Source organism: Trachypithecus francoisi, unplaced genomic scaffold (assembly GCF_009764315.1).
Source record: "Trachypithecus francoisi isolate TF-2019V2 unplaced genomic scaffold, Tfra_2.0 Lachesis_group18, whole genome shotgun sequence".
In the NCBI taxonomy this organism is placed as follows: Eukaryota; Metazoa; Chordata; class Mammalia; order Primates; family Cercopithecidae; genus Trachypithecus; species Trachypithecus francoisi.
The window spans coordinates 42,765,612-42,784,762 of NW_022681463.1; the positions used below are offsets into that span (position 1 = coordinate 42,765,612).

The following is a 19,151-nucleotide window of genomic DNA, read 5'->3' on the forward strand; positions in this document are numbered from 1 at the left end:
TTCACCCTCCCTTGTCCCATATATTTATTGCATGGCATAAGGGGAAAACATTACTATGCTGAAGCTTATATATAAGTGGTTCTGCTTGAGTAAAAGGGGGACATGTGGAAATCAGCTAACAGCAAGAGTTCAAAGAGAGAAGCTGGAGGAAGAGGAGACATGTTGACTCGGGATTTGGGACATCCCGATGTGTAAATGTTTATAAGCCTGATAAGAACAAAGACAACCCTAATACATCTTCCAGTTTTAAGTAGCTTTCTTTTTTGAGAAGCAAGAAGCGATCATGGCTGTTTGTGCTGGGTTCTATAGCAAAGGCTGAGAACGTGGGTAGGAGCGAGATATAGACAATCATACGAAATAGACATAGATCCAAACACAGTGGGACTCTGATAATGATTAAAACCAGCATAATAAAGAAATCCTAATTATCTCTAATATCAGAGATTTGCCATTTTCATGGCATCATGATTATGTCATTGTGCTTCTATAATACACGCTGGTAAAGTCCATAGCTTTGTTGTTTCATACATTATATATGTATTTTTTTCCAGGATCAAGCTTCTTCTTTTAAAAACTTATTTTTAATGTTATATTTCATGAGCAATTCCAGTCTGGCTTCAGAGCAACATTTTTCCACCCACATGGGAAAGTGTGCCAAACCTTCAAGATTTTGCAATACTCTTTTGTAGTATTCCTTTTATCAGGAAATCAAGCAAATATTAATTTTTTTCAAAAGGGAGAAGTATGCTTCCCTGCCAAACACCCAAGTTACAGTGTGATATAATATGAGCTATCAACACATTCTGTATGTTTTCCAAAGACTTCAATCGAGATACCATGGGAGTTGTTAGCTTCAGTGAAGGCTCACATGCCGAATTAAGGGCCAAATTTGTTCCAGAACCCCTTAAACCTTATTTGGGGGTTGTTGGGGGATGGAGTTTCACTCATTGCCCAGGCTGGAGTGCAATGGTGCAATGTTGGCTCACCGCAATCTCCACCTCCCAGGCTCAAGTGATTCTCCTGTGTCAGCCTCCCGAGAAGCTAGGATTACAGGCATGTGCCACCACGTCCGCCTAGTTTTATACTTTTAGTAGAGACAGGGTTTCTCCATGTTGGTCAGGCTGGTCTCAAACTCCCAACCTCGGGTAATCCACCTGCCTCAGCCACCCAAAGTGCTGGGATTACGGGCGTGAGCCACCGCGCCTGGCAACCCTTAAACCTTTTCATGAACAAATAAATATATAGTTTAAGACTCTTTTTTCCTAACCATTCATAGAGTCAATAATTTCATTTTTCACAACTCCCAGATTTCTAAAATGCAGTAGTTATTAGACATCCTGCAGTGGGCTAAGAACCCATCCTGCAGTGGAATCATTTTTTCAAGACAGACTATCTATACCATTAAAAAAAAAAACACAGGTTTGAAAGCAGAAATGACCTGGTCTCAATTCACAGACAGGACGTTACCTCTAAGAACTACAAAGTGCCTTTATTTTTGAGGTTTAAATACATTTTAAAGGCACCACAGTGTTGGTTCAAAGAAGAAGAAAGAGAAGGAGATTATTAAAAGGATGTTGGGTGAAATAAGAAAAAAGTCAGAAAAGAAGGATTGCCAAGAAATTTTGTCTCTAGAACACACTGGAGGCTTGAGATTAAGTTTTATTTCTCTCCAAAATTTCTGGGTGGAATTGCATGTGTAGGAATCCTGGCTCAGAGGAGTCCTTTTGGAAAATCAATGTATCATAAAATCCAGAATTATTTAAGTTTTAAACACCATCAACATCAAACCAACACTGACTAAAAACTAAATAAGTGAACATGCAATTCATTGGAGACAACCACAACCAACACCACGTGCAACTCAACTTAGAACTCACTGAGGGAAGAATTATTCTCCCACAGTTTAGACTAACAAATCCACATTCTTAAAGTTTCTCAGATGTCTAATTAAAAGAAGCCCTCTTGGATGATAGAAATATGCCTATGCATATAATGACTCATCCTACGGCATATCATTTTAAGCCTGTAACTCATTATCAATTAAACAACATAGGGTCGGAATGCAATGATAGATGTTAAGGCTGGCAAAGGAATGAGACCTCACACCAGTAACTGTGTGTGTGCATGTGTATGTGTGCATATGTGTGTGTGTGTTTGTCCCACCCATGAATATAGTAGTGTTGACAAATGAAGCCATTTGGAGCATTCGTTTCTGAAGTTCCTTGTTTGATCAAGCCACAGTGGCTATTTGATTAAGCCATTATAGGCCTCCCTATTTGCCAATGAGGAAATCATGGTGAATAATGACGGCTCTTTCAGGACCACACATAGAAACCTGTAACATCCCTCAGAAACTGAGCTCAACCTTGGAAGAAAGAAATCATCCAGCATTTGTCAGATCCATTTATCCATTCACTACAAAATGCCTATTAAGCACACCCCAACAAGTTGTGTATTCAGCAAGCGTTGGGCAACCAGTCACTATGTAAGCTGGCTCAACCTACTCAGAAGAAAACCATCCTGGGGGCTAAGAGGCAGAGCATCAATGCTTCTGATTGGTAGCTCCAGCTGTGAAATGCCTTGTAAAAGAAACAGTGGGCAAACCTGAGAGCAATGCAATTTCTTCCTTTCACAGCAAATAGTATGAATTACCACATGATAGTCAATCATTTCCTTAGACTTACACAGTCTCCCAGGAGAGGACAAGGTAGTGATAATGAACAGGGGACAGACTGGCATCCTTCTCCATATGAAAATGGAGTCCAACCAGATGCCATTTTTTTTTTTTTCTCTTTTCAGACAGGGTCTTGCTCTTTTGCCCAGGCTGGAATACAGTGGTATCATCACAGCTCACCATAACCTCAAACTCCTGAGCTCAAGTGATCCTCCAGCCTCAGCCTCCCAATTAGCTGGGACTATAGGTATGCACCACCACACCTATTTTTTTTTTTTTTTTTTTTGTAGAGATGGGGTCTTGCTGTCTTGCCCAGGCTGGTCTTGAATTCCTGGGCTCAAGTGATCCTCTCAACTCAGCCTCCCAAAGTGTTGGGATTATAGGCACGAACCACAGCATCCAGCCATCCAGCCATTTTTTTTTTTTTTTTTTAAGACAGAGTCTTGCTTTGTTACCAGGCTGGAATACAGTGGCACAATCTTGGCTCACCGCAATCTCTACCTCCCAGGCTCAAGTGATTCTCCTGCCTCAGCCTCCCAAGTAGCTGGGACTACAGGCGTGTACCACCACACCCAGCTAATTTTTGTATTTTTAGTAGAGATGGGGTTTTACCATGCTGGCCAGGCTGGTCTCGAACTCCCGACCTTGTGATCCACCTGCCTTGGCCTCCCAAAGTGCTTTGATTACAGGTGTGAGCCACTGTGCCTGGCCTGCACCCAGCCTTATGTTATTTTAGATGACTTGTTTGAACATCAGAAACTTATTTTCTTTAATCCTGAGTAGCCAATGAGTTCACAGTATTACACTCTGAAGAGATTGTAAATTCTACTTGGCAGATGAAGAGAAAGAGAGAAGTGACTTGTCTTTGGTCATAGTATGAATTAACAGAAAACTCCATGCAAATAAAAAATACTCATAAGATTTTCATTCCACTCTTTTAGATGCAAAGGAAAAGTCTAAATCATAGTTGTAAGCTTGTAGATATTAAGGCTATGCATATGGCTGTAATAGTAGTTTCTATATGAGGTCAATAAACCTTAAATGGGTAGATTGTATGATGTGTGAATTATATCTCACTAAAGACTGAGAACCAAAGTTGGAGAACCAATGCTTCCAGATTAAAAGGGCCCACCAAGTACCCAGTAAATAAATTTAAAATGCCCTCCCCTAAACCATCTCATCGGAAAATTTCCAAACCCTAAGGATAAAAGGAAGATTGGAAAATCTTACAAAGGCTGGGTACAGGGGCTTATGTCTGTAATCCCAGGATTTGGGGAGGCTGAGGTGGGCAGATCACCTGATGTCAGGAGTTGGAGACCAGCCTGGTCAACATGGTGAAATCCCGTCTCTACTAAAAATACAAAAATTAGCCGGGCATGTTGGCAGTCACCTGTAATCTCAGCTACTCGGGAGGCTGAGACGGGAGAGTCGCTCGAACCTCGGAGACAGAGGTTGTACTAAGCCAAGATCATGCCATTGCACTCCAGCCTGGGCGACAGAGCGAGACTCTGTCTCAAAAAAAAAAGAAAAGAAAATCTTACAGAGATTCTCATCTACAAAAGAATGAGAATCATGCTCATGTAGGATGGCTCACTGGCACTGGACACCTGAAGACACTGGGACATAGTTCATTACTTTGAGGGAAAATGATTTTTGACATAGAATTCTTTATCCAACAGAACTATAAACCAAATATAAATCAAGGAGGACTTAAAACATTTTCCTCTAAGGCAATGTTTGTTAGAAGGTTTCTTAAGGATTTACTACACAAAATGTGGATTAAAAAAAAAAGCAAGAAAAGACAAAGATACAAGATTTAGAAAACAGTCAATTCAACCTAGCAGAACAAAAGAGAGAAGTCCCAAATGCCAGCTGGGGAACTACATTGGAGTGGGGTGGGGAGGACCAACCAGATTGCAGCCAAAGGACAAATGGCTCCTAGAAAGTTCCCAAGAATATTCCCTTTATTCCATGAACCGGCTGCAATCTTTCAGAAATAAAAGCAAATTACATATGGGTTAAAGGTAGATAAAGATACAAGTTTTTTAAATCCTCATGTCTCATAACAGGCATTTCCAGTAATAGGAAGTCAGGCCAGGTGTGGTGACTCACACCTACAATCTCAGCACTTTGGGTAGCAGATGCAGAGGATCACTTGGGCTCAGGAGTTTGAGACCACACTGGGCAACAAGGTGAGACCCTCTGTCTCTATAAAAATATCAAAAAATTAGCCAAGTGTGGTGGCACATGCCACCACAGATAGACAAGGGAGGTTGAGGCAGGAGGATCACTTGAGCCCAGGAGGTCAAGGCTGCAGTGAGCCAAGATCACACCATTGCACCCCAGCCTGGGAAACCAAGTGAGAACCTGTCTCAAAAATAAATAAATAAACCAAAGTAAAAATTAGAAAAAATAAAATAAGATGAGGAGCTTATAACCCAAACTTTGGGGTGTAACCAAAATATACACATCAACTATGGAACTTGGTAAACAAATAAACATTAAAAATGATATCTCCAGGCTGAGCATGGTGGCTCATGCCTGTAATCCCAGCACTTTGGGAAGACAAGGCAGGTGGATCACGAGGTCGGGAGTTCGAGACCAGCCTGGCCAACATGGTGAAACCCTGTCTCTACTAAAAATACAAAACTTAGCCAAGTGTGGTGGCAGGCACCTGTAATCCCAGCTACTCCAGAGGCTGAGGCAGGAGAATCACTTAAACCAGAGAAGCAGAAGTTGCAAGTGAGCCAAGCTTGTGACATTGCGCTCCAGCCTAGGCGATAAGAGCAAGACTCCATCTCAAAAAAAAAAAAAAAAAAGACATGTCCCTTCCCCTAAAGGTCTAGTGGGTGATTGATTTGATACATTCTGCGTAAAAATAAAGTAAAGTTGTATAAAAGTGGTAACATTTGAACTAAACCTAAATTATTGGTAGGATTTTGATGGAGAAAGGAAAAGCTGCATTCTAGCTTATCCTAAAATATATTCTACAAAAGGACAATTATGTGTAGGCATGCAAACCAAAAGCCAATTACACCTTCCAGAAAGGAACTATTATTTTTTAAAATACTCATCTGAAAAAAAGAAATATTCAGAATATTTTATGCTACGCTCAGACTTACTTTTACCAGAAAATACTTTCTGAGCTTGTGAGTCACTTAGTTACTTAAAGAATAAAATTCTGAAAGAAACAAGATTGTATTGTGTGTCAGTGACCATGAAGGTTGAATTCATTTACCTAGAACAGTTTCTGTTGACTTAACTATGCTTTAAGTTTACTTCTCTAACTCTGTAATGGAAGTAGTAGAGCTGGTTACAGGGAAAATGTTCATATTGAATCACAGTTTGAGTGCTTTTGTTCTTTTTATAATTTTTTTCTTAGAGCATGCCTTGGTAATTTCTAACTCCAAGCTTATTTTATTGAAGTCTTTGATTTATAACTAAATCTGTTACTATGCCAACAAACTTGATCTACATATTTTATTTATTTATCATTGATTTTTTAAAAGAAATGAGATTTCTCTAACCAAAGTTAATTTGGAGTCAAAATAGATGATATACACTCAAATTTCATGAGGAGTTTTGCTATGAAGTCATTTGAGGAAACAAAAATCACAAGAACTTTTGAATTAAAACAAGTTTATTTTTGTTGCCAAATATTTTTGAAATAATAATTCTGATTTTTAGCACCTGTGTGCTTTTTAGTCATACACACCAAAATGCTACCAGGTTGAGAGGAGCAATCTGAATGCTTTAAAAGCTTTAAAAAATAGATTTAGCAGGTAACTATGATTTTTTATACCATAAAATTTTATTAAAATCTCCTCTGTCTCTTGTTTATCCTTCCACTTTACATGTTTAATCTCAACTGCCTTCACATATCAACCTCATTTACTCAAGCAGAGATAAGATCAGTGGGAAAGAGAAAAACGTACCTTATTATTTCAAGTCGACAAATAGTTATTGAGTGCCTATCTTGTACACAGAACTATGCTAGGTGCTCTGGAGAATATGAAATTAGCATGATACCTGACCTTTGTCCTCAACCCTGTATAGAGAGATCAAATCAATGGGGCATTGCAAAACAGTGCAATATGAGAATAAATGTTCGTGGCATGGGAGGGGCACAGACAGCAACTTACAGACTCACATAGGGAAAGGCTCAGGTTGAGCTACAGTGGAGGGAAATGATGGCCTCCAGAGAACATCTCGGCCTTGGGGGATGAATTTAAAGGGTCAGATGGGTAGAGAGGATAAGCAAGCCCAGGCAATGACATGAGCACAGACGCAGAGACAGGAAGGGGTAGACTGTATTCGAAGTTCCAGTCTGGCCAAACTGAGATAAACTCACCATTAGGGAGAGTGGGATAAGATTGGAGTAGTTAGGAGCTACTTTGCAGGCAGTCTCGGAAGTATTATGCAGGCAAGAGAAAACCATTCAAATGTTGTGAGATGGAAGATGACCCAGCAAAACCAACTTTTAGGCACATCCCTACTGCAACTCTGTACAGAAGAATATTATAGAAGTGTAGGATAGAAGGGTATTTGACTTCCCAGATGTGAGGTGATGGGAATCTAAATTATTAAAAATACTTAACTAGGAGGCCATTAGGCTGAGATGGCTCCAGTGCCTTGGCTGCCTACATCAGCAAACCAATCCCAATTCAACATAAACAATAAAACAAAATCTAAGCGTAACCAATTAGAAATCACCAAATAACCTTTAACTAGAAATCTGACCAATCAGAAACCACCAACTGACTGACCTCTAGGGACTTTTCACATTGGCTAATCAAATGTATTTTCTCTGTCTTGTTTCCAAGAATACTTGATGTTTCCTCTCTCACACACTTCCCACGCCTCATGGAGTGCTGAACCACCTGAGATCTGATGATGCCCAGTTCATGAACTGCTGAATGTTTAAATTCACTAAAACTTTTATATGACTAAATGTATGTTGTAACAGAATTATGGTTGGTGGTAGTAGAAAAAAAATAGAAAAGAAAAAATGGAAAAAAAGAAAGAAAGAAAGAAAGAAACAAGAAAAGAGGCCAGGAATGGTGGCTCCTGCCTATAATTCCAATTCTTTGGAAGGACAAGATGGGAGGATTTCTTGAAGCCAGGAGTTCAAGACCAGCCTGGGCAACATAGTGAGATCCCATCTCTACAAAAAATTTAAAAAATTAAAAATTAGCAAGGCATGGTGGCATGTGCCTGTAGTCCTAGCTACTCAGGAGTCTGAGGCAAAAGGATCACTTGAGCCTAGGAGTTCAATGCTGCAGTGAACTGTGATGGCACCACTATACCCTAGCCTGGGCAACAGAGCAAGACCCTGTCTCTAAAAAACTAAAAGATACTAAAAAATTTTTTAAAAAAAGGAAAGAATCAATTGGATTTGCGTATTGACTAATTTGAGACAGCTCTTAGGTGTATTCATAAACATAGCTATAAACTCCAATCTCAGTATGTCCAAAACTGAGCTCAGAATCTCCCTTCATCCAAACCTATTCTTCCTCTTGGTTCTTTATCTCAGTAAATGGTATCTTTATTATTACAGTTGCCCAGACCAGAGACTTAGATGGAGGATGATCCCTTGTCACTATTCCCTTCCCACAGACCCATCTCTAATATAATATTATTATAAGCTAAAATATTATATATTATACTTATGTATTATACTATTATACTTATTATATAAGTTATAATATTCCTCTACTATTTCTCAAGTCCACCCACTTCTTTCCACCTTTTTGCTATTTCCCTTATCGAGGTCACTGTCAGTTCTTGTGTGAATTATCACAGGACTCCTAAAACGTCTCCCTGCCATTCACTATTATTAAAAAGACAAAAAACAACAGATGCTGGTGAGGGTACTGAGAAAAGGGAACTCTTATACACTGTTGATTGGAATGTAAGTTAATACAATCACTATGGAAAACAGCATGGAAATTTCTCAAAAAACTAAAAATATAACTACCATACAATCCAACATTTCCACTACTGGGCCTCTACTCAAAGGAAAGGAAATCAGTTTATCAAAGGGATACATGTTTATCACAGCACTATTCATGATAGCAAAGATATGGAATCAACCTACATGTCCATCAATGGATGAGTGGATAAAGAAAATGTGGTACATATACACTAGGGAATACTATTTGGCCATGAAAAAGAATGACACCATGTCATTTGCAGCAACATGGATGGAACTGGAGGTCATTATGTTAAGTAATATAAGCCAGGATGTAAGGACAAATACCACATGCTCTCACTTATATACAAGAGCTAAAAAAACTTGATCCCATGAACACAGAGAATAAAATGATAGATACTGGAGACTGGGAAGGGGGCAGGGATGAAGAAAGGTTGGTTATGGATACAAACACATGGTTAGATAGAAAAATAAGTTGTAATGTTTTATAGCAGCCTAGGATAACTATACTTAGCAACAACATTATGTATAAGTCAAAGTAACCAGAAGAGAGGACTCAAAATGATATCAACACAAAATGATAAACACTCAGGTTATAGATGCCCTGAATACCCTGAAAACACTCAGGTGACAGATACCCCAAATACCCTTACTTGATCATTACATATTCTATGCACGTAACAAACACTCATACGTATCCCATAGATATGTACATTATTACATATGAATAAAAGGAAAAAAAAACTCCCTGCCATTCATCCCATTGTTCCCCAACTCATTTTCAAAACCATGGCCAGAATTATATTTCTAAATAATGTAAATCTGATATCAGCAACATTGTAATTTAAGCTACTCACATGTGCAAATAAAATATAGCTGCTTTATTTTCTTTAATCATCATGGGTCCTCATCCAACACAATAGTGGAAGAGAGTATAAAGCAGTTAAACCTGCCAATAGAGGGCACTTTTATTTCCTCTATTATTTTTAATACTGAAATATTCAGTCTCCATAGAGACTGTCAAAAATTGCCAGTGCCAACTATATTGCAAGTGGGCATGGCCAGGTATAGGGAAAAGCTTTCAATTAGCAATAATCGCTCCTTGGATAAACCTCATTGGCTACGATACTGTCACCGCATGAAGCTCATTTCTTCTATTTTTACGTCTTTTTAAAGTAGTTCTAACTTCCCTGGAATTTTGTTGTAACTCGTAGACTTCCTCTCTCTCATCCTTTCAACAACAGTATCAATTCTACAGCCTCTGGGAATCTTTATCCCACACATTGAAAAGATGAGGTTCCCCCAGGTGATGATTTCTCAATAGTACTTCCCTCTTCAAGCAGCAATCCACTAAATATACTTCATTTTGTGTGTAAAACTTGGCTTACTTGGAAATACCCAAGTCAAGACTGTTCCCTGTCCTGCAAGTTATGTGACTGATGCCTGAGTACTTTGTGACCTGGTGAACCCAGTAAATCAGCCCTTTCAAGATTCCAAAATCCTACCTGGGATAGCAGTGAGAGGGCCTCCAAGAATTTTGAACAAGAACATTCAGATTATCCTGTGAATATTAGGTATTTTTTGGTCTTGCAGGTTTTTGCTTTTTTTCTGAAAAAAGTAGTAAGCTTATTGTAAGATGAATCGTATATTTGAAAATCAAGATGAATGGAGGCATAGTAGCTATTAGTTTTGCCCATCTGCCACTCTTTCTCTGCTTTTCCTTCTGTGAACAGGACCACCAACTTCACAACAGGGTTTTATGGGACTCATCTTGGAGTCTCATCTCTTCCTGGACACAGCAATTGGTTTAGGGATGGACACATGAACCAAAAAGAACTACTGGGAATCTTCCCAAAATGTTGCTGCCGGGCTGCCAAAAGAAGAAGAATCTCTTATTTCTCGAGTCACTAAATCAAGGGCTGCCTGCCAGACATGTCACCCTCTCCCTCACCTCCTCCACGAGGGAGAGAGCCAGGCTGCCATGGAAGAGAATGGAGCTGGCTTCAGAGGGAGGCAGAGACGAGACAGACAAATAGAGAGCCCAGACATCATTTAGGTTCTCAGCTCCAGTTGTCACTAAAGCCAGTGAGACATTTTAATCTGGTTCCATTTGTCAGTACATTTCCTTTTGTTGTTTAAGTTAAGTGGGCGTCTATCACCACAACCAAGAGTCTTAACAATTCAGGATGAAAGCGAGGATACACAAAATCAGAATGCTAGCGTTTGTTTCTTTGGATAAACAAGCAAATGCTGCAAAAGAACTCTAGAACTTCTTCCCATTCATCACAAAATGTAAAGTAAAGAGATACTTTCACCTTCCTATGAAGGCTCTCATTCACTTGGCACTATCTGATACCCACACAATATCAAAGACTTGCAGCGTCTTTCTCACATTGTGCCTATTATTACATATTCAAAAAAATCTTGTTTTAACTTTTCTTAGTACATTATCTTATCAGTACCTTTGCATTTAAAAAAACAAATTTTAAGAAATGATTAACAATTTCTAATGCAAGATACCAGTTTCTCTCATTCCCAAGAGAAGGATAAGATGAATGCCTTATAATAGGATTTAGAGAGAAAGAGAAAACAGCTTTCCTTAGGCCGTTTTGACACATTGACCTGAGAGATCGTACCGCCTGATCTCAGCAGGGAAGAGCTTGAGGAAGGCAGGCGATGGGCTAGGAAACAAGGGAGACAGACCCCCAACAAGGTGCGTTTGCCACGATCCCTATCCTGGATTCTCCTTGCACAGTTTCTTCAGTTGATTTGGAATGCTATAAATTTCTGGAACACAGACACACCCAGGTTCCAGTGCAAGTACAAAAACATATCCCACGCCAAATCCAAATTATTTTTGTATCATCTACAATTTGAGATTATGCCCTGTTCTTCCCCTTTCCCTCGGAGCAGATAAGCAAGAATCAACTGTGTAGTTATTAACTAAGAAGAAGAAAATGGGATTAATGGGTTGACGGGAGATGCTGCGGGATCACAATGGACGACTTAGTAGAAGACTGTTTGGTATAACATCCCCAGCTCAATCAGTGGCTTATGCAAGAGAGTGAGTAACTGCTTACCTCAATTTTACTGCTAGGTGAGAACAACATGTCCTTCCTCCTTCCTAGCACGCTGTGAAAACTAAAGAGATAACATCTTAAAATATTTAAATACTTGGAAAAAATGATAGCATACAAACATGATACTACCACCGCACCCCAAGGTAACATATATTTTCTTCATACACAGTACAAAAATTTTCCATAACAGACCCCCCCAAAATTTGAAAAGCCAAGGAATTCCTACTTGCTTTGTGAGTAAATCTCTTATCAAGAGCTTTAGAAAATGTAAAATGTAACCCTCTGCTATGTGCACTTACTTGATTTCAATAAATGTTACACATACTCAAGTGAGAAGAATAGTTAGCCAAACACTTTAACCAAGGATTAAAACCAAGTCTTTATAATTATATATGAATGTTCCCTGAGGTTTGGAGGAAATAAAAAAGTATAATTTCAGGCTTTTTTTTATTCTAACTTTATTTTGGAATTTCAAAGTCACTGATACCTTTAAAAGACATATATTTTTTAAAACTTATCTAAAAAGCAAATATGACATGGTCCTTACTACATAAGATGAAGGACTTTACTGGCTTGTAGACTTATACATAAGAAATTGAAATGTTAACTTCTAAACTACAAGTTCAGATCTATTAATCACAATTGCAAAGTTCCAGGAAGAATTTTATGGAAAGTGCTGTAGATACCTAAATATGGATTAGGTCAGAATTAAATCTATTTCAAGTTAAGTGCCAACTCTAATCACTTGTTAGTCATTTCTGGAACCCTGTATTTAAAAAATTCTGAGGTCACATCTAGTCTTAGCAATACAGAATACTGTGATCAATTAACAATGTCTGCTACACTCTCAGAAATGGGATATGGTGGACGTGGTGACATCAAAGCATTGTGTGTGCTGTCTCTGGGGTATAAAGCAATTGTCCCTTAATATAGTAACACTTTCATTGTTAGGGATTACTGTCTAACTCAGAAGTTATTTGAATTAGTCATTGTTCTCCAAAAAAAAAAAATAACCAATATATAGGATGGAAGGAGAGAGAGAGATAGAGAGAGAGAGAGATTTATTTTAAGGAATTAGCTCACACAATTCTGAGGGCTGGCAATTCTGAAAATTTAGAGGGGGAGCCCAGCAGGCTGGAGACTCAGAGAAAAGCTGATGTTGTAGTTCAAGTCCAAAGGCAGTTGGAAGGCAGAATCCCTTCTCCCCCAGGGGAACCTCAGTCTTTTCTCTTAAGGTCTTCAACTGATTGGATGAGGCCCCCCACCTCATGGAGGGTAACCTGCCTTACTCAAAGTCCACTCATTTAGATGGTAATCACATCTTAAAAAAAATCTTCACAGCAACATCCAGACTCCTGTTTGACACAAATCTGGGTACCATGGCCTACCCATGTTGACATAAAAATTTAAACATCACAGCATTAAGAGTTATTTCTTGGTCGGGTGCAGTGGCACATGCCTGTAATCCAAGGACTTTGGGAGGCCAAGGTGGGCAGATCACCTGAGGTCAGGAGTTCGAGACCAGCCTGGCCAACATGGCAAAATCCCGTTTCTACTAAAAATACAAAAATTAACCTGGCATGGTGGTGGGTACCTGTAATCCCAGCTACTTGGGAGGCTGAGAGTTCAAGAATCACTTGAACCCAAGAGGTGGAGGTTACAGTGAGCTGAGATCATGCCATTGCACTCCAGCCTGGGCTACAAGGCAAAAACTCTGTCTCAAAAAGAAAAAAAAAAAAGTTATTTCTTGTTGACAATGCACTAAGTGCAGACCCCATGTTCTTGACATTGCCCAGACAGAATCAGCTCACTATTTCTCACAATGGTCCTCTGATGAGCGTATTATTATCCGCTCTTCATAGATAAGCAAAGCAAGCCAAGATGTTAAGCAACTTTTCCAAGGCCAAGAACTAATCAGTTGAGAGAAGTCTTGCTAAAATTATGCTGTTTCAATGTTTCTCCAACCTCACTGTTTTAAATAGCATTTCTCTACCTATCTATATAGCCTATATGCATATATATATATATATATATTTTTTTTTTTTTTTTTGAGACAGAGTCTTACTCTGTCACCCTGGCTGGAGTGCAGTGGTATGATCATAGCTCACTGAAGCCTTGACCTCCTAGGTTCAGGATATCCTCCCATCTCAGACTCCCAAGCAGCTGGGACCACAATACCCAGCTAATAATTTTTTAAATTATTTCTGGGAGAGAAGGAGTCCCACTATGTTGTCCAGGCTGGTCTTGAACTCCTGGGCTCAAATGATCCTCCCATCTAGGCGTCCCAAAGTGCTGGGGTTACAGGTGTGAGCCACTGTGCCCGACCCTCTACATAACCTCTCCAAAACCTCCCTAATTGCTTTACTCTCCCTCTGCATATGAATATACATAGGTCTATTCCATTTCATACTGTACTTAAACGACATGCGTGTTTCCCTACTAAAACCTTTCTGATTGCACGCAATTTCTTAAGCTCTGCCTCTCCTTCCCCATCTCTTACTCTCCTTCTGCCACAGGATTCAAAACTTAGGAGTGATGGCTGAAGGCAAAAGCTCCGATTCTCTCCTCAGTTGCATTTCTGGGCTTTCTCTTGATACCAGTTGGCACTATGGACACCCCTTACCCCTTGAGACACTCTCTCTCCCCTCCATGGCTGCCAGGGAAGTCCTGCACACTCATTCTCTGTTTGTGACCATTTTCTGTTTCCTTTGATGGAGCCATTCTTAATCTTGGCTTTCTACGCACCTAGAATGTCTTTGCATCCTCTACTCCAGGGCTCAGCAAGCTTTCTGTAAAGGAACAAATGGTAAGCACTTTAACCTTTGTAGGCCATAGGGTCTCTGCTACAAGTACTCTCCTCTATTATATCTCAAATGTATCTGACCACAGACAATACTAAAAGGATGGGTGTGACTGTGTTTCAATAAAACTTTATTTATTGGCACTAAACTTGAATTTCATATAATTTTTAGGTGTCACAAAATATTATTTTAAAACAATTTCTCCATGATTTAAAGGCCATTCTTAGCTCACAGGCCATATTAAAACAGATAATGTACTGGGTAGTAGATTGCCAACACCTACATTATAAACCCTAAATCATCTTTAAAATCTAGGTCAAATTTGACCTCCTCCCTAGAGCCTTCTGTAAGTACTCTAGGGTAAAGTGATATCTTCTGCCTCTAAGTAAACACATCTGATAACTCTCATCATTACCTGTTTCATATTCTCTATTGTTCCCTGACCCCTAAAACAAAGTTAGGTCGGGGTGCGCAGTGGCTCACACCTGTAATCCCAGCACTTTGGGAGGCCAAGGAAGGCAGATTGCTTGAGATCAGGAGTTCGAGACCAGCCTGGCCAATATGGTGAAACCCTGTCTCTGCTAAAAATACAAAAAAAAAAAAAATTAGCTGGCCATGGCGGCGGTCGTCTGTAATCCCAGCTACTCAGGAGGCTGAGGCAGGAGAATCGCTTGAACCCAGGAGGTGAAGGTTGCAGTGAACTAGAATGGTCACTGCACTCCAGCCCAGGTGACAGAACAAGACTCCTCTCAAAATAAAAATAAAATTAAATTAAAATTAAAAATAAAACAAGGTTAAATATTTTACTGATTTTACACTTTTCACACATACAAATCCTCTTTCTCTCAGATTGCAAAAACCCTTAAGAACAGAAACAATATCTTACATTTATATATCCTTCATGATGCCTTGCAGATTGTAAGTCTTCAATAAATTCTGGTTTGTAAAACAATGTTAATATTAAAAATTCATATAAATATATATGTAAATACATATAAATGTGTGTGTATATATACACACATATAGATAGATAGATAGATAGATAGATAGATAGATAGATAGATAGATTTTTTTTTTTTTTGAGACAGAGTCTCACTCTTGCCCAGGCTGGAGTGCAGTGGCACAGTCTTGGCTCACTGCAACCTCTATCTCCCGGGTTCAAGCGATTCTCATGCCTCAGTCTCGCGAGTAGCTCAGATTACAGGTGTGTGCCTCTATACCAGCTAATTTTTGTATTTTTGGTAGAGATGGTGTTTTGCCATGTTGGCCAGGCAAGTGATCCTCCTGCCTCGGCCTCCCAAAGTGCTGGGATTATAGGCATGAACCCCTACACCAAAATATATCTATTTTAAAAGACTGTGTTGTCCAAATAAATTTCCTTCTTGCACAATACATTGAGTGAATGGAGGTCTAAATGCCAGCTCTATATCAGGTACTGATAAGCTTTTATATACATTAATACATTATTTCAATTAACTGTCATGACAGTCCAGTAATGTAGGCAGCATTATCTCCAATTTACCAAAGAGGAAACTGAGGCTCCAAGGCAATTGAATTGCCCATGTCATCAAGATCTTCTAACTTTGAACTCCACACTTCTACATTTGCTTCAGTTCAGAAGAAAGAATTAAAAAGACTTTTTTCTGATAAACGTGGTTATTATCATCCCTTTAGGAAGCATATGGCCATGGATGAAGAGGATGAAAGCAAGTGTGAAGTTCAAAAATGCTCAAGAAGCTTATTTTACCCAGGCTCCTATACCCAAAATCACATCCATTCTTGACCTCACAATCCCATCTATCTCCAATTGCTGATTCCAGCTCAGTGCTGTCCACTTCACTCTGCTCTGTTAAATACTAATAGGTCTTCCCATCTTAAGTCATGCCTCCTTCCCGTTCATTCTTCACTCTGTTATCAGAATGACCCTTCTAAAACACAAATTTGTTCATGTTCCTTTGCTGCTTAAGCCCTGCAAAGATGTCCTTTTGCCCGTAGAAGGAGTCTACACCCCTTGAAACAGTACATAACAGTCTCCACGTCTGCCGGGTGCAGTGGCTCATGCCTGTAATCCCAGCACTTTGGGAGGCTGAGGCGGGAGGATCACCTGAGGTCAGGAGTTCGAGACCAGCCTGGCCAACATGGAGAAACCCTGCCTCTACTAAAAATACAAAAAATTAGCTGGGCGTGGTAGCACATGCCTGTAATCCCAGCTACTCCGGAGGCTGAGACAGGAGAATCACTTGAATCCTGGAGGCAGAGGTTGCAGTGAGCCAAGATCACGCCACTGCACTCCAGCAAGGGTTACAGAGCAAGACTCTGTCTCAAAAAAAAAAAGTTCTCCACATCTGGACCCTACCTGACCCCCACCTCACCTGACCCCTCATGTGCCTTCATGCTCAGTGTTCCAAGTTCTCATAGTTGCACCATCAGGCCATAGACACTGTACTCAACCACCACCCTCATGTCTGCTCTCTTCAGTAAATGGGAAGACAAAGGGAGACCTGGATACGAGTGGCAGCAAGAGCACCATGACAAAGGCACAGGGTCCCATGCCTTGGAGCCCTTGGCTTAGAATTCTCTTCTCCTTCTTCTTTACGTGGCTAATCCTCACTCTGCAAGGCTCATCTTTTTAATAAATTAATGAAGACTTCCTCTTTTCTTCTGACCGTAACACCATCCTCTGATAGACATTTCTGCCTTTATATTATTTTACCAATCCACATCCATCTCTTTTACCTTGTTTTACAAAGAGATTTTCTGCCTCTACACTTTAGTCACCTGATTACTAATCTGCTCTCCCAATGTACATGCTGCTGCTGAAGGGGCTGTTAGTGTTCCCTTCATCTGTCCACTGCTTACGCTCCAAGGTAACCAGATGGAGCCCATCAAAAAGTTCTAGAAGAAAAATTCTGTATTAACCAGGTGGGGTTGCTCACACCTGTAATCCTAGCACTTTGGGAGACCGAGGTGGGTAGATCACTTGAGGCCAGGAGCTGAAGACCAGCCTAGCCAACATGGCGAAACCCCATCTCTACTGAAAAATACAAAAATTAGCCGGGCGTGGTGGTGCATGCCTCTAATCTCAGCTACCCAGGAGGCTGAGGTAGAAGAATGCTTGAACCCAGGAGGCAGAGGTTGCAGTGAGCCAAGAACGTACCACTGCATTCTAGCCTGGACAACAGAGCAAGACTCTGTAAAACAAACAAACAAACAAACAAACAAAAACCTCTCTGTATTTACATCTCCTACAGACAATATGACCAGTCTGCCTATCAAATGAGTATATTATTTACTCAGAATACTCCCTTACGATTTCCCCACAACCCCCATCACCACCAACTCTTCAATATTCTTCCAGGACCTTAGGGGCCCAAGTCATCCAAGTGGACCACGACTTGTAGTAGACACAGCGGCACCACCGAATCTCCTTTCAAGGAAGGATTTGCTGCCCAGCTATAGGGGTGTTATCAGCAGAACGACTACAGGTATCAACTCCTCCTGGAGAGAACCCTTTTGACTGAGGTCAGGCCTTTCCCAAGGCAGCCCACATGTGCTGATTAAGAAAGATAGGGATGTAAAGCCTTAGTCATTTGGGCCGAACATGGGACAACTCTGGTGGGCAGTGCTCACTCCAGAGCTCCCTGCTGGGTTGGCCAAGGCTTAATGGGGTCTATATTGCAAAGTCATGCATCGCTTAAAGATGGGGATACATCCTGAGAAATACATCAAGTCATCAGGCTATTTCATTGTTATGCAAACATCATAGAGCAGGAGTCCCCAACCTCAGGGACCACGGATCAGTATCAGTTCGTGGCCTGTTAGGAACCAGGCCACATGGCAAGAGGTGAGCAGCAGGCAGGTGAGCATTACCGCCTGAGCTCCACCTCCTGTCAGACCAGCAGCAGCATTAGACTCTCATAAGAGCAGGAACCCTGTTGTGAACTGCGCATGCGAGGGATCTAGGTTGCATGTTCCTTATGAGAATCTCACTAATGCCTGATGATCTAAGATGGAACAGTTTCACCCCACTACCATCTTCCCCACCATCTGTGGAAAATTGTCTTCTACAAAACAGGCCCCTGGTGCCAAAAAGTTGGGTTCCACTGTCATAGAGTGTACTTACACAAACCTAGATGGTCTAGCCTATTTCTCCTAGGCTACAAACCTGTACAGCATGTTACTGTACTGAATACTGTAGGCAGTTATAAGACAATGGTAAGTATGTGTGTATCTAAACATAAAAGAGGTACAGACTGGGTACAGTGGCTCACACCTGTCATCCCAACACTTTGGGAGGCTGAGACAGAAGAATTGCTTGAGCAAAGGAGTCTGAGACCAGCCTGAGCAACATAGTGAGACCCTGTCTCTATTTAAAAAAAAAAAAAAAGCCGGGCGCAGTGGCTCAAGCCTGTAATCCCAGCACTTTGGGAGGCCGAGACGGGCGGATCACGAGGTCAGGAGATCGAGACCATCCTGGCTAACACGGTGAAACCCCATCTCCACTAAAAATACAAAAAAACTAGCCGGGCGAGGTGGCGGGCGCCTGTAGTCCCAGCTACTCGGGAGGCTGAGGCAGGAGAATGGCGTAAACCCGGGAGGCGGAGCTTGCAGTGAGCTGAGATCTGGCCACTGCACTCCAGTCCGGCGACAGAGTGAGACTCCGC

General features: G+C 40.6%; 1 long non-coding RNA gene and 1 other non-coding gene across 2 annotated transcripts in view; both read right to left on the reverse strand.

The window, feature by feature from the left end:
• The window catches only part of LOC117063426, a 39,829-nt gene extending 23,647 nt beyond the window's left edge, over positions 1-16,182 (reverse strand). The window contains exons 1-3 of the long non-coding RNA XR_004428920.1: positions 16,010-16,182; positions 14,432-14,475; positions 11,687-11,747 (exon numbers count right to left, since the gene is read on the reverse strand). This is a non-coding gene — a long non-coding RNA (uncharacterized LOC117063426). The remainder of the gene's footprint in view (positions 1-11,686; positions 11,748-14,431; positions 14,476-16,009) is intronic.
• LOC117063786 lies at positions 9,612-9,752 on the reverse strand. The gene has a single exon (XR_004429072.1). It is a non-coding gene; the product is annotated as a U4 spliceosomal RNA (small nuclear RNA).
• Positions 16,183-19,151: the final 2,969 nt, after the last annotated feature.